Here is a 12,454-nt window from a genome sequence, read left to right on the forward strand (position 1 = left end):
AAGATGTCTCCTGACTTCTGTTTCCAAGCTCTTTAGACTCCATTGTGCTAAACAAAACTGTCACAACTCCTCTGTCATCTTCTTCATAATTCCTCCCCCAACACTTAAAAAAATTCCTATTCCATGTGTCTCGAATATGTCCAACTTCTACATGTCTCTAGATTAGACATGTGACTGGAATGATGAGCAGGAGGACCTAGTTCAAAGTACTCATAGCCTTATGAGTATGAAACCAAAATGGAAGTTACCATTTCTCAGAAAAGTTATATGACTTTTGTTGATCTTGCTGAGTATATGATGATACCACCTTTTAATCCAGATATTAAAGGCACTGAAGAATTTGCTTTGAGAGCTATACAATGAATATCACTAGTCTAGTGGAAAGAAAACAGGTCTAGGGCAGGAATGACAACAAGCTACCCTCAAATATAGGTACTCATTTGAGACCCAGAGAACCTGCATTTGAATCCTGACTTTTCCACTTACCGCCTATGACCTTGGGCAAGTCAATTAAGTTCTGTAAGTCTCAGTTTTTTCATCTGTAAAATGTGAGCTTTGTATTAGATGAAGTCAGCTTGACAATCCTTTTTAGCTATAAATTTAGGATACTAGAAGGCGAAGTTTCTAGTCTTGATTTTGCTAGTAATTAGATGTTTGACTAAAAACTAATCTAGCTTTAAAATTTGCAAAATATTTTATCTAGCTTAATTCATTTGATCTTTATAACAACACTGGGAGGTAGGTGATATTTTATTATTGTTTCATTTGGCAGTTGAGGAAACTGAGATTTGCCCAGAGTCACACAGTTAATGAGTGTCTGAGGCAGAACTGGAATTTAGGTCTTATTTACTCCATGATCTTTTACTCTATCTGTTGCACCACTTAATATCTATGTGCCTCTTATCTCTCAAATGGGGATTAATATCACCTACCATTTTAGTTTTTCAGAGACATTATATCAAATAAGATCATATATCTGAATATCCTTTGAAAAGCTGAAAGTCCTAGGAAATGTAAGACATCTTATGGAATCATAATATGGTCTTAAAATCTGCCCTTCCATTGCTACCCATATTTTTAATGGGCCTTATCAGTCACACTGCTACAATCCCTTCAAGACCCCTGAATGTTGCTGCTAGGTTTTATCATCTACCCTAATACTAAACACCAGGGACCACTGGGCTTTTCCATCTGCCTTGCAGTTGAATCCTCTTCCTCTATGTATTGATGTTGTTCATTTGTTTCAGTCATGTCCAACTCTTTTTTTGTCTCATTTGGAATTTTCTTGCCAAAGATATGGGAATGGGTTGCCATTTCCTTCTCCAGTTCATTTAACGGATGAGGAAACTGAGGCAAACAGGGTTAAATGACTTGCCCAGGGAGTCTGAGGCCAGATTTGAATTCATGGAATCTTCCTGTCTTTAGGGGAAACATTCTATCCACTGTGCCACCTAGCAGCCCCCAATATGTACTGTATTCCATAATTAGAATGTGAGCACCTTGAGAGTAGGGATTGTCTTTCTTTTCTATTTATATCCCCAGCATTTAAATTTCAGTGGCTCCCTGTTATCTAAAGGTTCAAATATAAATTGTTCTCTTTGGCATTTAAAATCCTTCACAACTGATTGCTTCCTGTCTTTCCAGTCATGTTCAACTTTACCCCACTCACAGACTCTCGTTGTTGGGCTACTTGCTAATTCTCAAATATGATAATCCTTCTCCGAACTCCATGGCTACCCACCGCTGGTGTCATGTGTCTCGTGTACTTCCTTACCTCTGCCTCTTAGTTTCCTTGGCTTCTTTCAAGACTCAGCTCAAACTTCTACAGGAGGCTTTCTTTTTCCTGACTTCAGGATTGGTGCTCTATCCACTGCACTACCTAGCACCCCCTGCCCCTCATATCCTAATATGTGTCCTCTTCTGACGATCATCCATGTTTACATATTGTCTCCCATATTAGAATGTAAGATCCTTGAGGGAAAGATGTTTCTGTTTTTCTTTGTATCCTAGAATCAGCACATAGTAGTAAGCACTTATTAATGCTTATTGACTGAGTAAATGACTGCTTAGCACTTGTTTGCGGTTTTTTTGTCCTGCATTTTTGAAGAGGAACAATGCCACAGGTGAGAGTTGGGTGAATCAGGTGGACACCAACAGTGGATAAGCAAGCCCTGAGCACTCAGTAAGTAGCTGATAAATGCCCTTCCAATTCATTCCATAGCATCTCAGAACTTGAAGGCATCTGCACAGCACTGTGATCCATTTCCTGATACCTGAAATCCCTCTGCAACATCTCCAGTAAGTTATCATTTGATCTTTTTTGAACACCTCTGGTTATAGGGAGCTCACTACTTACTAAGGCAGTCCATTCTATCAATGGACAGATCTAATTATTAGGAAATTCTCTATTAGGGTGAGGCAAAATCTGTCTCCCTATGATCACTACCTATTGGTCCAGTTTCTGCCTTCTTCCAAAAAAAGGTGGCATAACTTAGTATTCTTTTACGTTTCCATAACATCTTTCCTACAAGCATCCTTAGATTCTATCGTATAAATCATATATCAGATCAAAGCTGGCTATCTTCCACTTAATTCAGTTAATGTCAACAAACATTTATTAAGCACCTACTATGAGTACTGAGCAAAGCTCTATCTATACCGAAACAGAGAAATGGCACGTGCTTTCTCTTAAGGGAGGGAAAGACATATGCACAAATAACTATACCCCAAAGGACAGATTGACTAATTCAAAGGAGAGGTCCAGGCAAAGAATCATAAAAACAGAAATTTGCCATCAAATAGATATGTCTTAGACTTCCTTTGAATTTGGATGAGCTGATGAAAACTGAAGAATAAAAAAGTTTGGGGAACATAATTGTGGTCTTTAAAAATCTGAAAGGCTGCCATGTAAAAGAGGGATTCATCTTGTTTTGCTTAGGAGAAGCTAAAGGGCACAATTTATAGAGTACTACGCCTGGACTCCAGAAGGTCAGAGTTTAAATCTGGCTTCAGACATTGACTGGGCAAGTCAGTTAAATGCTGCCTCAGTTTCTACAATTGTGAAATGAGGATAAAAATAGCACCTAGTTCCCCTGGTTGTAGTGATGATCAAATGAGATAATGTTATCTCATTAGCACAATTCCTGGTGCATAATTAGTGCTTTAGAAATGTTTCTTTCCTCTTCCCTTCCTCTCTCCCAGTCCACTCTCTAAAATGGGGATATACTTTTATCATACTAGCCAACGTAATTCTGTGTGCACTTTTTTCAAATTTTCTTCAAAATATTTTCTAGGAAACTTAATAAATGCTTTCTTCCATCCTTTTTCCCTCTTCTCTCCCCGCCCCCCCGCTTCTTCCTTTCCTTCCTTACTTCTATTGGTCCCACAGGGAGGTATGAGGAACAAATTTCAGTTCTGTGTCATCATAATCTGTGTGCAAGAAATCACATTACTGAAGAAGTGTATGATCAAAAAGAACTCGCAAGAAGAGTGAGGGATGATTGATGAACAAATAGCCCAAGTGATGAATCATGAAATATAAAAAGACCTTGAGCATGGCCTCCAGCATGTTGGGCAAATCCTTTATGAAGGATTTATAGGAGATCAGAGATAAGAATCACACCAGAATGGAAGGAATGGATGGATTACAATCTTTCCTGATGAAGGGAATATGCATTTTGACAGGCTCACGGAAGAACAAACCAATTGACAAGCTTTTCATAAGCACCTACTATTGAATTCCAGAAGTTAATACAAGGAAAACTCTCGCACTTAGAATTGTACTCAAATGAAATCAGTTGACTCAATAGGTAGGGAGTTCACCATCACTTGACAGTTTCTACTTGGAGGATGGATGACCCTTTATTGACCACTTATATAGTGGGGATTACAATAAGTATTAATCCAGATGGCTTACAAGCTCCCTTTTTGCTCTGAATGTCTACAGCTTCTTCATCATAGATGCCTGCCTTACTTCAATCCATTCATGTGCATTACGCTCACGATGTCATCGGTCCCCTTTGAGAACAAAGGATGAACAACAGATACAACAGCCCCGTGCTGGGTTCAAAGGCTGGGCAGCCCCATGGTGGGTCTTGGAAACAGTTGAAGGCTTTCGGGCCTAACATCCATGCTTTTGCTTTTCTTTGTCTCCATAGGGCTGAGCACAATGCTCATCATATAATCAATGTGGAATAAATACTTGTTGACTGCCTGACATCTTCTCTCTCTCTCCACCCTCACTCTCAGATATATCCCCATTCAACCCAAGGCCCCACTCGCATGCCAAGACTAGGGGGCCTGACACTAGATCTAAGTGATTTGTGGTCCACTCACCTAGATGGACGGCCTGTTTGAATCGCAGCTCTGCATCCCATCTCCCAGTGTAGAGTGGCCTATGGCATAGGAGGAAGTCAAAAGAAAACAAAAATGAATTTGCTCATTGCCCAAAGGTTGCAGAAAATACAAATACTGCAACAATATATTCCTGCTGCTTCATCTCTGCATTTATTCAGCTGCCTACCTAGCTCCATGCAGAGACAGTTTCATTTTGTCTCTTGGTCTTAATAATGTCTCTGAAAATTGCCGTTACCATTAATTTACCATTTTAACATGGTAATGGTGTCACCGTATCCTTTCATCAACTGATTAGAGGCTGGAAAACAGGTTTGCGTTTGTTTTGTTTTGCTATTGTAAGAGAAGAACGTTAAGTGCTCCTGCTTGGTCAATATCTTCTTCATGGAATATTGTGAGGTTCTCGAGTTTTAATTCCCACTGATACGAATTATATTCACACAAATGTGTGAATTTAATTTATTTCAGTTTTAAGTGTCTACTAAATGCAGCTAGGTGGCACAGTACATAGAGTGCCAGATCTGGAGTCAAGAAGACTCATTTTTCCTGAGTTTCAATTCAGTCGCATTTAGTAGCTGTGTGACCCTGGGCAAGTCACTTGACCCTATTGGCCTCAGTTTCCTCATCTATCAAATGAACTGGAGAAGGATCGGCAAAAACACTCCAGTACCTTTGCTAAGAAAAGCCCAGATGGGGTCATGAAGAGTCAAACATGAAAAAAACCCCAAATGACTAAGCAACAGAAGTGCTAGGTGGAGAAGAAGCTTGGAACAGTGGAACAGAAGCTTGGAACAGAAGTGGAACAGTGGCTAGAGAGCTGGCCTCAGTCAAGAAATATAAATAGTACTGATAGTCCTGGCTCTATGACCCAGGGCAAGCTGCTTACCATCTCAGTGCCCCTACATAAACGTCTAAGACCAAAAATTGCTAAGCAGTTGCCAGTGAGATAGTTTTTTATTTAGAATTCCTTATAGCAGCAAAATCACACATCTGGTCAGGAAAAAAATGTTCCAGGCACTTTCTTAGGTGTTGGGAATACAAAAGCAAAAAAATGAAACATTTCTTCCATCATAAAGCTGATGTTGGGGAAAGTGGGAAGAGAAAGGGAACGAGGATACAAGTGTACAAAATGTAAATGATGCGAGATATTTTGAGAATGAAGAATAGTAGATAGGAAACTAGAAGAGATCTCTCTGTGACTCAGTTTCCTCATCTATACAATGAAGGTGTTGGATCTGATGACCCCTAAGATCCCTTACAGGTGTAAATGATTACTTTATAGTCTTATGCCAGACTAACAAGAGGGATCAGGAAAGACTAAATAGGTGGTGCCACCTGAGCTGAGCCTTGAAAGAAGCTAGGAATTCTAAGAGGAGGAGGTGAAAAATACATTCCAGACATGAAGGACAGCCTAAACAAAGACATATCTTACTAGCTTTGTGATCCTGAGCAAGTCACTTAACCCTTCTCTGCTTCAGTTTCCTTGAAACTAAAATAGGGACAATATGGGTCATTGTGAGGATCAAGTGATATAAGATTTGTAAAGCACTACTCTAAGGTCTTAGCCTGGCACATAGTAGGTGCTTAATAAAGTTTTGTTTCCTTCCTCAGTTATTTTCACCAGAGAGACAGTAAATAGAAAATTGAGTTCAGGACACAGATAATGGACAAGTTTGGTTGAAATATAGAGTATGTGAAAGAGAATAATATAAAATATATCTAGAAAAGTAGGTGCAACCTAGATAATGAAAACATTACATTCTAGACTAAAGAATCTATATGTTATCCTAGAGGCAATAAGGCACCACTGAAGATTTTTGAGCAGGGGAGAGTGACATTGTCAGACACGGCTATTAGAAATATCAGTTTTATGACTAGGTACAGAACTGATTGGAGAGGAAGATCTGTGAGCCAAACACTTATGAGCCTTTCCTTGAGAAAAGACACAATGATCTGGAGACTAGTAGATGACTGTGGTGTGAACCTCAAAGGAGAAGAAGTTGCTGAGAAATGAGGGTAGAGGGAAGGTCTTGAAGAGGCAGTGAAAAGGAATATGCTTGTTCCTTCTCTAGGGCTTCCAGGTGGAACATGAAAGAAGGAACACACAGTCCTGGAGAGGCTGGCTAGTGATGTCCTATCTTTTGTCAGGAGTCAGATTTCCATTAGTTCCCAAAGATAGAAAGAGTGTGAGCTGAAGAAACCTAGGATGAAAGGAATTTTGTTAACCAAAGTGCAGGAGTTTCAAATGGAGCAATGGAGTGGGAGGGCCAAAGAGGATATGTATTGCAGAGGAGTAGGGCTAAGGTGAATAAGGAAGAGGACACCAAGAAAGGGGGAAAGGGGAAAGGAATTTTCACCCCAGCAAATGGAAATTATGAATGACAGAGTTAAAGGCACCAGAATCTGGGAGTTTGCCAGACATAGGGATGGGGAGAGGGAACCAATTGATTAGCACCCCCATTCTTTAGGGCTTGAGATGACTGAGAATGGTGTCAGTGAGAGGGTGGTGGCTTCTGATTCCACATCTGGCCACCATGTACTTCTCCACTGTCTTTTGGGTGATGCTCAACTTTTTTTTCATTCTTCATCAACTTTGCCTTGCAGCTATACAATGTCATTGAAAGAATGTTTGTTTTTCAAAATGAGTTATTTTTCTAGGAAAAACTTGGGATCATTAAAAGAATTTTATTGTTTCCAAAAGGCAATCCAGACCAATAGACTGATCTCTTCCTGTTCAGTTTTGCAGTTCATTGACCCAAGGTATATATATTCATAAATAAGCTGCATCAATTATCTATCCAGTTGATTATCATAATCTTGGTAATATGTATCTTTTAACATTTGGCTTTTCTTGTTTTACTAGTAAGAGCTAACTCTTTGGAGTAACTATAAATTGTATATATTATGTATCTCATTTAGGAAGTTCTGCAATGTTCCAGGGCTTTATATGACCAAACAATCTCATACACAAACAGTAGCACCTAGAAAACCCTCCCATCCCCAAGGACTGCCTCTTTGGCATGCACTCTATCATAGATATTTTCCATGATAGTGGCAGAGCCTTTGATAAGGATTGATTTTTCTATTTTATAACACATTTGATATTAAATAATAACATGAGATCCATTGAACAAGCTACCTCTGTTATTATTTCTTTGAAGTTAGGCTGCATGATTTTTATATATGATAAGGAGATACTTTCTTTTTATTTTTTTAATTGAATTATTTTATTTGTTTTCAGTGTTGGACAATCACTTCCATATATCTTAGATTTTTTTCCACTCTCTCCCCCTCCCTTTCCTCTCCCTCTCCCCTCCCTCCCTGAGAGGGCATACAATTTATATAGGTTCTACATGTACATTCCTATTAAATGAATGTTGCATAGAAGAATTAAAATGAATGGGAGAAACCATAAAACAAAACAAAACAAAACATAATACAAAAGAAAATGATCTGTTTCTATCGTGATCCAATTACATAGTTCTTTCTCTGAGTGTGGAAAGCATTTTGCCTAGAGTCCACTGGAAATTTTTTAAGTCCATGCATTTCAACGAAGTACTAAGTCTTCCAGAAAAATTCCTCTCACACTGTGGTTGTTGCTGTGTACAAAGTTCTCCTGGTTCTGCTCCTTTCACTCAACATCAGTTCATATAAGTCTTTCCAGGCTTCTCTGAAGTCTTCCTGTTCATCGTTTCTCATAGCACAATAATATTCCATTACATTCATATACCAGAACTTGTTCAGTCATTCCTCAGTTGATGGGCATCCCCTTGATTTTCAGTTTTTGGCCACCACAAAGAGAGCTGCTATAAATATTTTTGTACATGTGGAACCCTTTCCCATTTCTATTATCTCTTTGGGATAGAGTCCCAGAAGCGATATTGCTGGGTCAAAGGGTATGCACATTTTTGTAGCTCTTTGGGCACAGTTCCAAAATGCTCTCCAGAATGGTTGGATCAGCTCACAGCTCCACCAACAATGAATTAATGTTTCAACTCTCCCACATCTTCTCCAACATTTATCATCTTCCTGTTTTGTCATGTTAGCCAATCTGATAGGTGTGATGTGGTACCTCAGAGTTGTTTTGATTTCCATCTCTCTAATCAATAATGATTTAGAGCATTTTTTATATGATTATAGATAGTTTTAATTTTTTCCTCTGAAAATTCCCTGTTCGTATCCTTTGGTCATTTATCAGCTGGGGAATGACTTGTATTCTTGTACATTTGACTCATTTCTCTATTTTTTTTTTAAAATGAGGCCTTTATCGTAGACACTAGTTGCAAAAATTCTTTCCCAGTTTTCTGCTTCCCTGCTAATATGATAAGGAGATACTTTCTCGGCAAGGAGTCTTTGAAGAATTATTGTTTTCCACTGGATCAAATGCTTTTCTATAGTCAAGAAATGCAATAACAAGGACAGTGGGATCTCATATGCCCTCTTTCTCAAAATAAACATGACTATAAAGATATGATCTGATGTGTTGTTTGGAAAAATTCACCCTTCATTTCTCAAATTCAAGGACAGTATATAGATTATTTTCCAAAAAAATTGTAGAGATAACAAAGTGGGCATGAGGGCTTGCAGTGATTTAGAATCTTTGGGTAACTTTGATTTGGTAAAGATAGGGCCTAAGATTCTTTGTTTGCTCCTTTAGTACCTTTACCTCTTTCAGATACCTGGAGAATCAAGCCCTCAGTACCTTCAAAACTGTAGTGAATTCAGGATGGACCCTTCTGTGTATCTGTGGTCCAACTACTTTTCTCATCTTTTTCCATCAGAAGCATTTTTACTTCCTCATGCAACATATCTTGGTCTGTCATATTTGAGTTCCATTGTCTTGGTTCCACCACCACTGAAGGTCTTGCTATAAATTTTATCACAGATTTTACATGTTTAAAAAATCTGGATTTTTTTCTTTGACCTTCCTTCCAGTTTTCTTTTAAAGTACCCTCTGGATAACTTTGTTCATTTAGGGTTTTTACCCAGTTTTCTTTTCAATGTGTTTTCCTCTCTCTAGCTCCTTTCTGGTTTATGAAGCAGTGCTGTTGATAATTGTCCACCATTCTTTTCTGAAATAATTTACAATCAGTTTCTATTTCAAACTGGAGTTACCATTGCCTGCTAAGTCTCTTGACTTATCAAGATTAAGTGTTTATTAGCTGAGGTGGTTTTAAGGTTCTTTTGGTCTCTTCTCTCCGATTAAAAATACTTAAATTTCTTTAGCAAGTTAGTATAATCTACATCAATGTCTACTCCTTAATCTATTTTTTTGTTATCAGTCACTTGTATAAAGGTTCAGTTTAGAAAAGTCTTAATTGTACATAATATCTTTTCTTTCTTCTTCTTTCATTTTTATACTTAATTTTATACCTAATTGTATTCATCTTAAACTTTCTCTAAGCGATCTGATGGTACATGGACAACTGGTTTGGGAATGGCTTCCTCTTCAGTTATGAGTCATTTCCTGTCTGTTCAGATATACTCAATTTCATTTTCTTCTTATCTTATTCAGTGCTTGTTATGGCCAGCACCTTCCCATTCTTTTTCATCATATGTGTGAGGTTTCTGAGTAGTCTAGAGGCTTTAGAACCCTCTTATTTCTGAATGGAGAGAAAAATAATTTATTAACCTGCTTCCAGGTTCTGTGCAGTGCTTGCCATACAAATATAAGCAAATAAGACAGTTTCTACCTTCAAAGTATTTACACTCTAACAGGTGAAGAGAGTGTACAAGAGGAAGATGGAAAGATGGATGGGATGGAGGATACCTGGGGGGCCATGTCCAGTCATCCTGATCTATATCTTGCCAGTGGACCCCATGGCTCCGGAGGAGAAAGTGAGGCTGGTGACTTTGCACAGCCCTTTCTTACTTAAATCCAATTCACTTGCAAATCATGGTGTCACCTTCCTGTTGTCATGGTCTTCTGTGAGAATGAAAGATAGACAACAACACCTGAGCTCAGAGCTACTGGTGAGGAGGTAGAAAAGTCCAGAGTGAGTCAACTGATGACTGTGTCCCTCCATGGAATGTTAGTCTGAGTTTTTTGGCAGTCTGGACTGTGAGCTTCAGGGCAGGGCTCTAACTTCTGAGCCATATTCTCCAGCACCGTTTTTTCTTTATCCTCCATATGTCTCCCTAAGCCTTCTAAATAGATGTAGATTTAATGTGGAGGACTTTTCAAGATTTCTTCATTGAATTTCTCTACTTTCTCATCCTTTGCAATGGACATTGGTGCAAACTGTAATCATTATCAAAATGATGCCTTTTTGCAAATACTTACCATGGATTACCATGTAATCCAAGATGGCCAAAAGTTTCACCTCCTAACTTCTCTTACTGCCTTTGAAGGTACAGTAAAAGGCACTCTACAGATTCCTTTATTTGTCTTTCTAAAGAGAACCTATGAACTATCATTTAGCTGCAGCTTCTTTGCTCACTTTTTACTGAGGATATATAGATGGTGAGGATTCAATTCCTCTAGTAATTAAGCAACTCTAGCTCACTGAAGAAGGATCTCACATTTAGAATACCAAGTTAATTAAAATGAGATAATACATATTTACATACAAATATAATGCAATATATGATTGCTAAATGTATAAGAGATTTATGAAAATGCTATGAGAATTCAAAATCAGGAGGAGTCCCTACTGGTGATGGTGACTAAGTAAAGAGTTAGTTCATGGAGTACTGTGAGCTGGGTCTTCAAGGATACTTAGAAATTCCAATGAGGGTGAGGGAAAGGCTAGAGCAGAAGGGCATTTCCAGCATAGGGAACAGAATGACATGATAATGGAACATGCAGAAGACCTATTTGGTGAAGTTAGTCAATTGCCTAGAGTCTAGTTATATGAATTAAAAGTTGAACTTTAGGAAGGCAGATTGGAACCATGTTTTGGAGGACCTGAAATGCTAGGCTAGGGACCTTGGATTTTACTCATTAAAGAATGGAGACTCTTTCGATACTTTTGATCAAGGAAGTGGCATGGCCAGGCCTATTTGTTAGGAAGATTTTGACAATTATATGAAAGATAAATTAGAGATAGGAGAGTCTGGAGGCAGGGAGAGCAAAGAGGAGCCTTAGGAAGGAGCATATATTAGCAAGGAATAGTTTTACCTAATTAACCCATGACTCTTATTTGTTATCTAATGAGAAAGACATAGGACAGTTCACTTTTGATGTGCTAAGAGGAATATGGAATGACTGCCAGGCTGGTGGTCTTGTGGGGGAGGGGAACAGCTAGAGACCCAGGTTGGGAAGTAACAATGAAAAGCACAGAGGGTTGGGAGATAGTATGAAGATTAAATTAGTTTGTTTTACAATTTTGCCCAGGACTGACACTCAAGAGTTCTCCATGGAACAATAACAACCAAAAGGTATAGTAAGAGAATCTATTTAAAACAGGAGCTAAAAGGAGAGAGGTTGTTGCAAAAGCATCTTTTATAAAGATATTGATATGAGTGGGGCATGGGAAGATTTACTTAAAGAATATTGTTGTTGTTTTTTTAAGGTGGGATAAAGTGACTAGCTAAGCAGAAAAAGACTCTTGGAGTCAGATATTTGAATAAAGTGTTTGCTGCAGAAAGGTAATACAAATGATATAGCGTTCCTTTGTAGTCACTGGCTCTTTAATTGAGTAGACTGATGTGTCGCTCATATAATGGATCTGTGGAGCAGACAGGGTATGAGGCACTGTTATTTTTCCCCTCAAAGCCATGCATTTGAAGTGTAGGTGAATACAAACCATTTAGGAAATAATTGGTCTGACCCAGTAGCAGAGTAGCCATTTTGGCAGCAGGAAGAGAGGTGTTACTCAGGTGACAGAAGACAATGAGGCAAAGAGAGAATGCAAGAGATCCCCAGTTTTAAACCTGTCAGCAGAGAAAAGAAAGGATTACAAACACAAACTCCTTCCCCCATTTTTGATTCAAGTCTCTCAGCAAAAATCTTCTGGCTCACTGATTAACTAAGTTAATGTTTCCTTTGGCAGCCTTTTGTAATAGAAGACCTTCTCCTATAAGAAGCCCATGTCTGCGGGGGTTGGGGGGGTGGGAGGGAAGGGGGAGTAGATGGATGTATAGAACTTCAGCCAGGTAG

This window comes from Notamacropus eugenii, chromosome 1, assembly GCF_028372415.1.
Source record: "Notamacropus eugenii isolate mMacEug1 chromosome 1, mMacEug1.pri_v2, whole genome shotgun sequence".
NCBI classification, from domain to species: Eukaryota; Metazoa; Chordata; class Mammalia; order Diprotodontia; family Macropodidae; genus Notamacropus; species Notamacropus eugenii.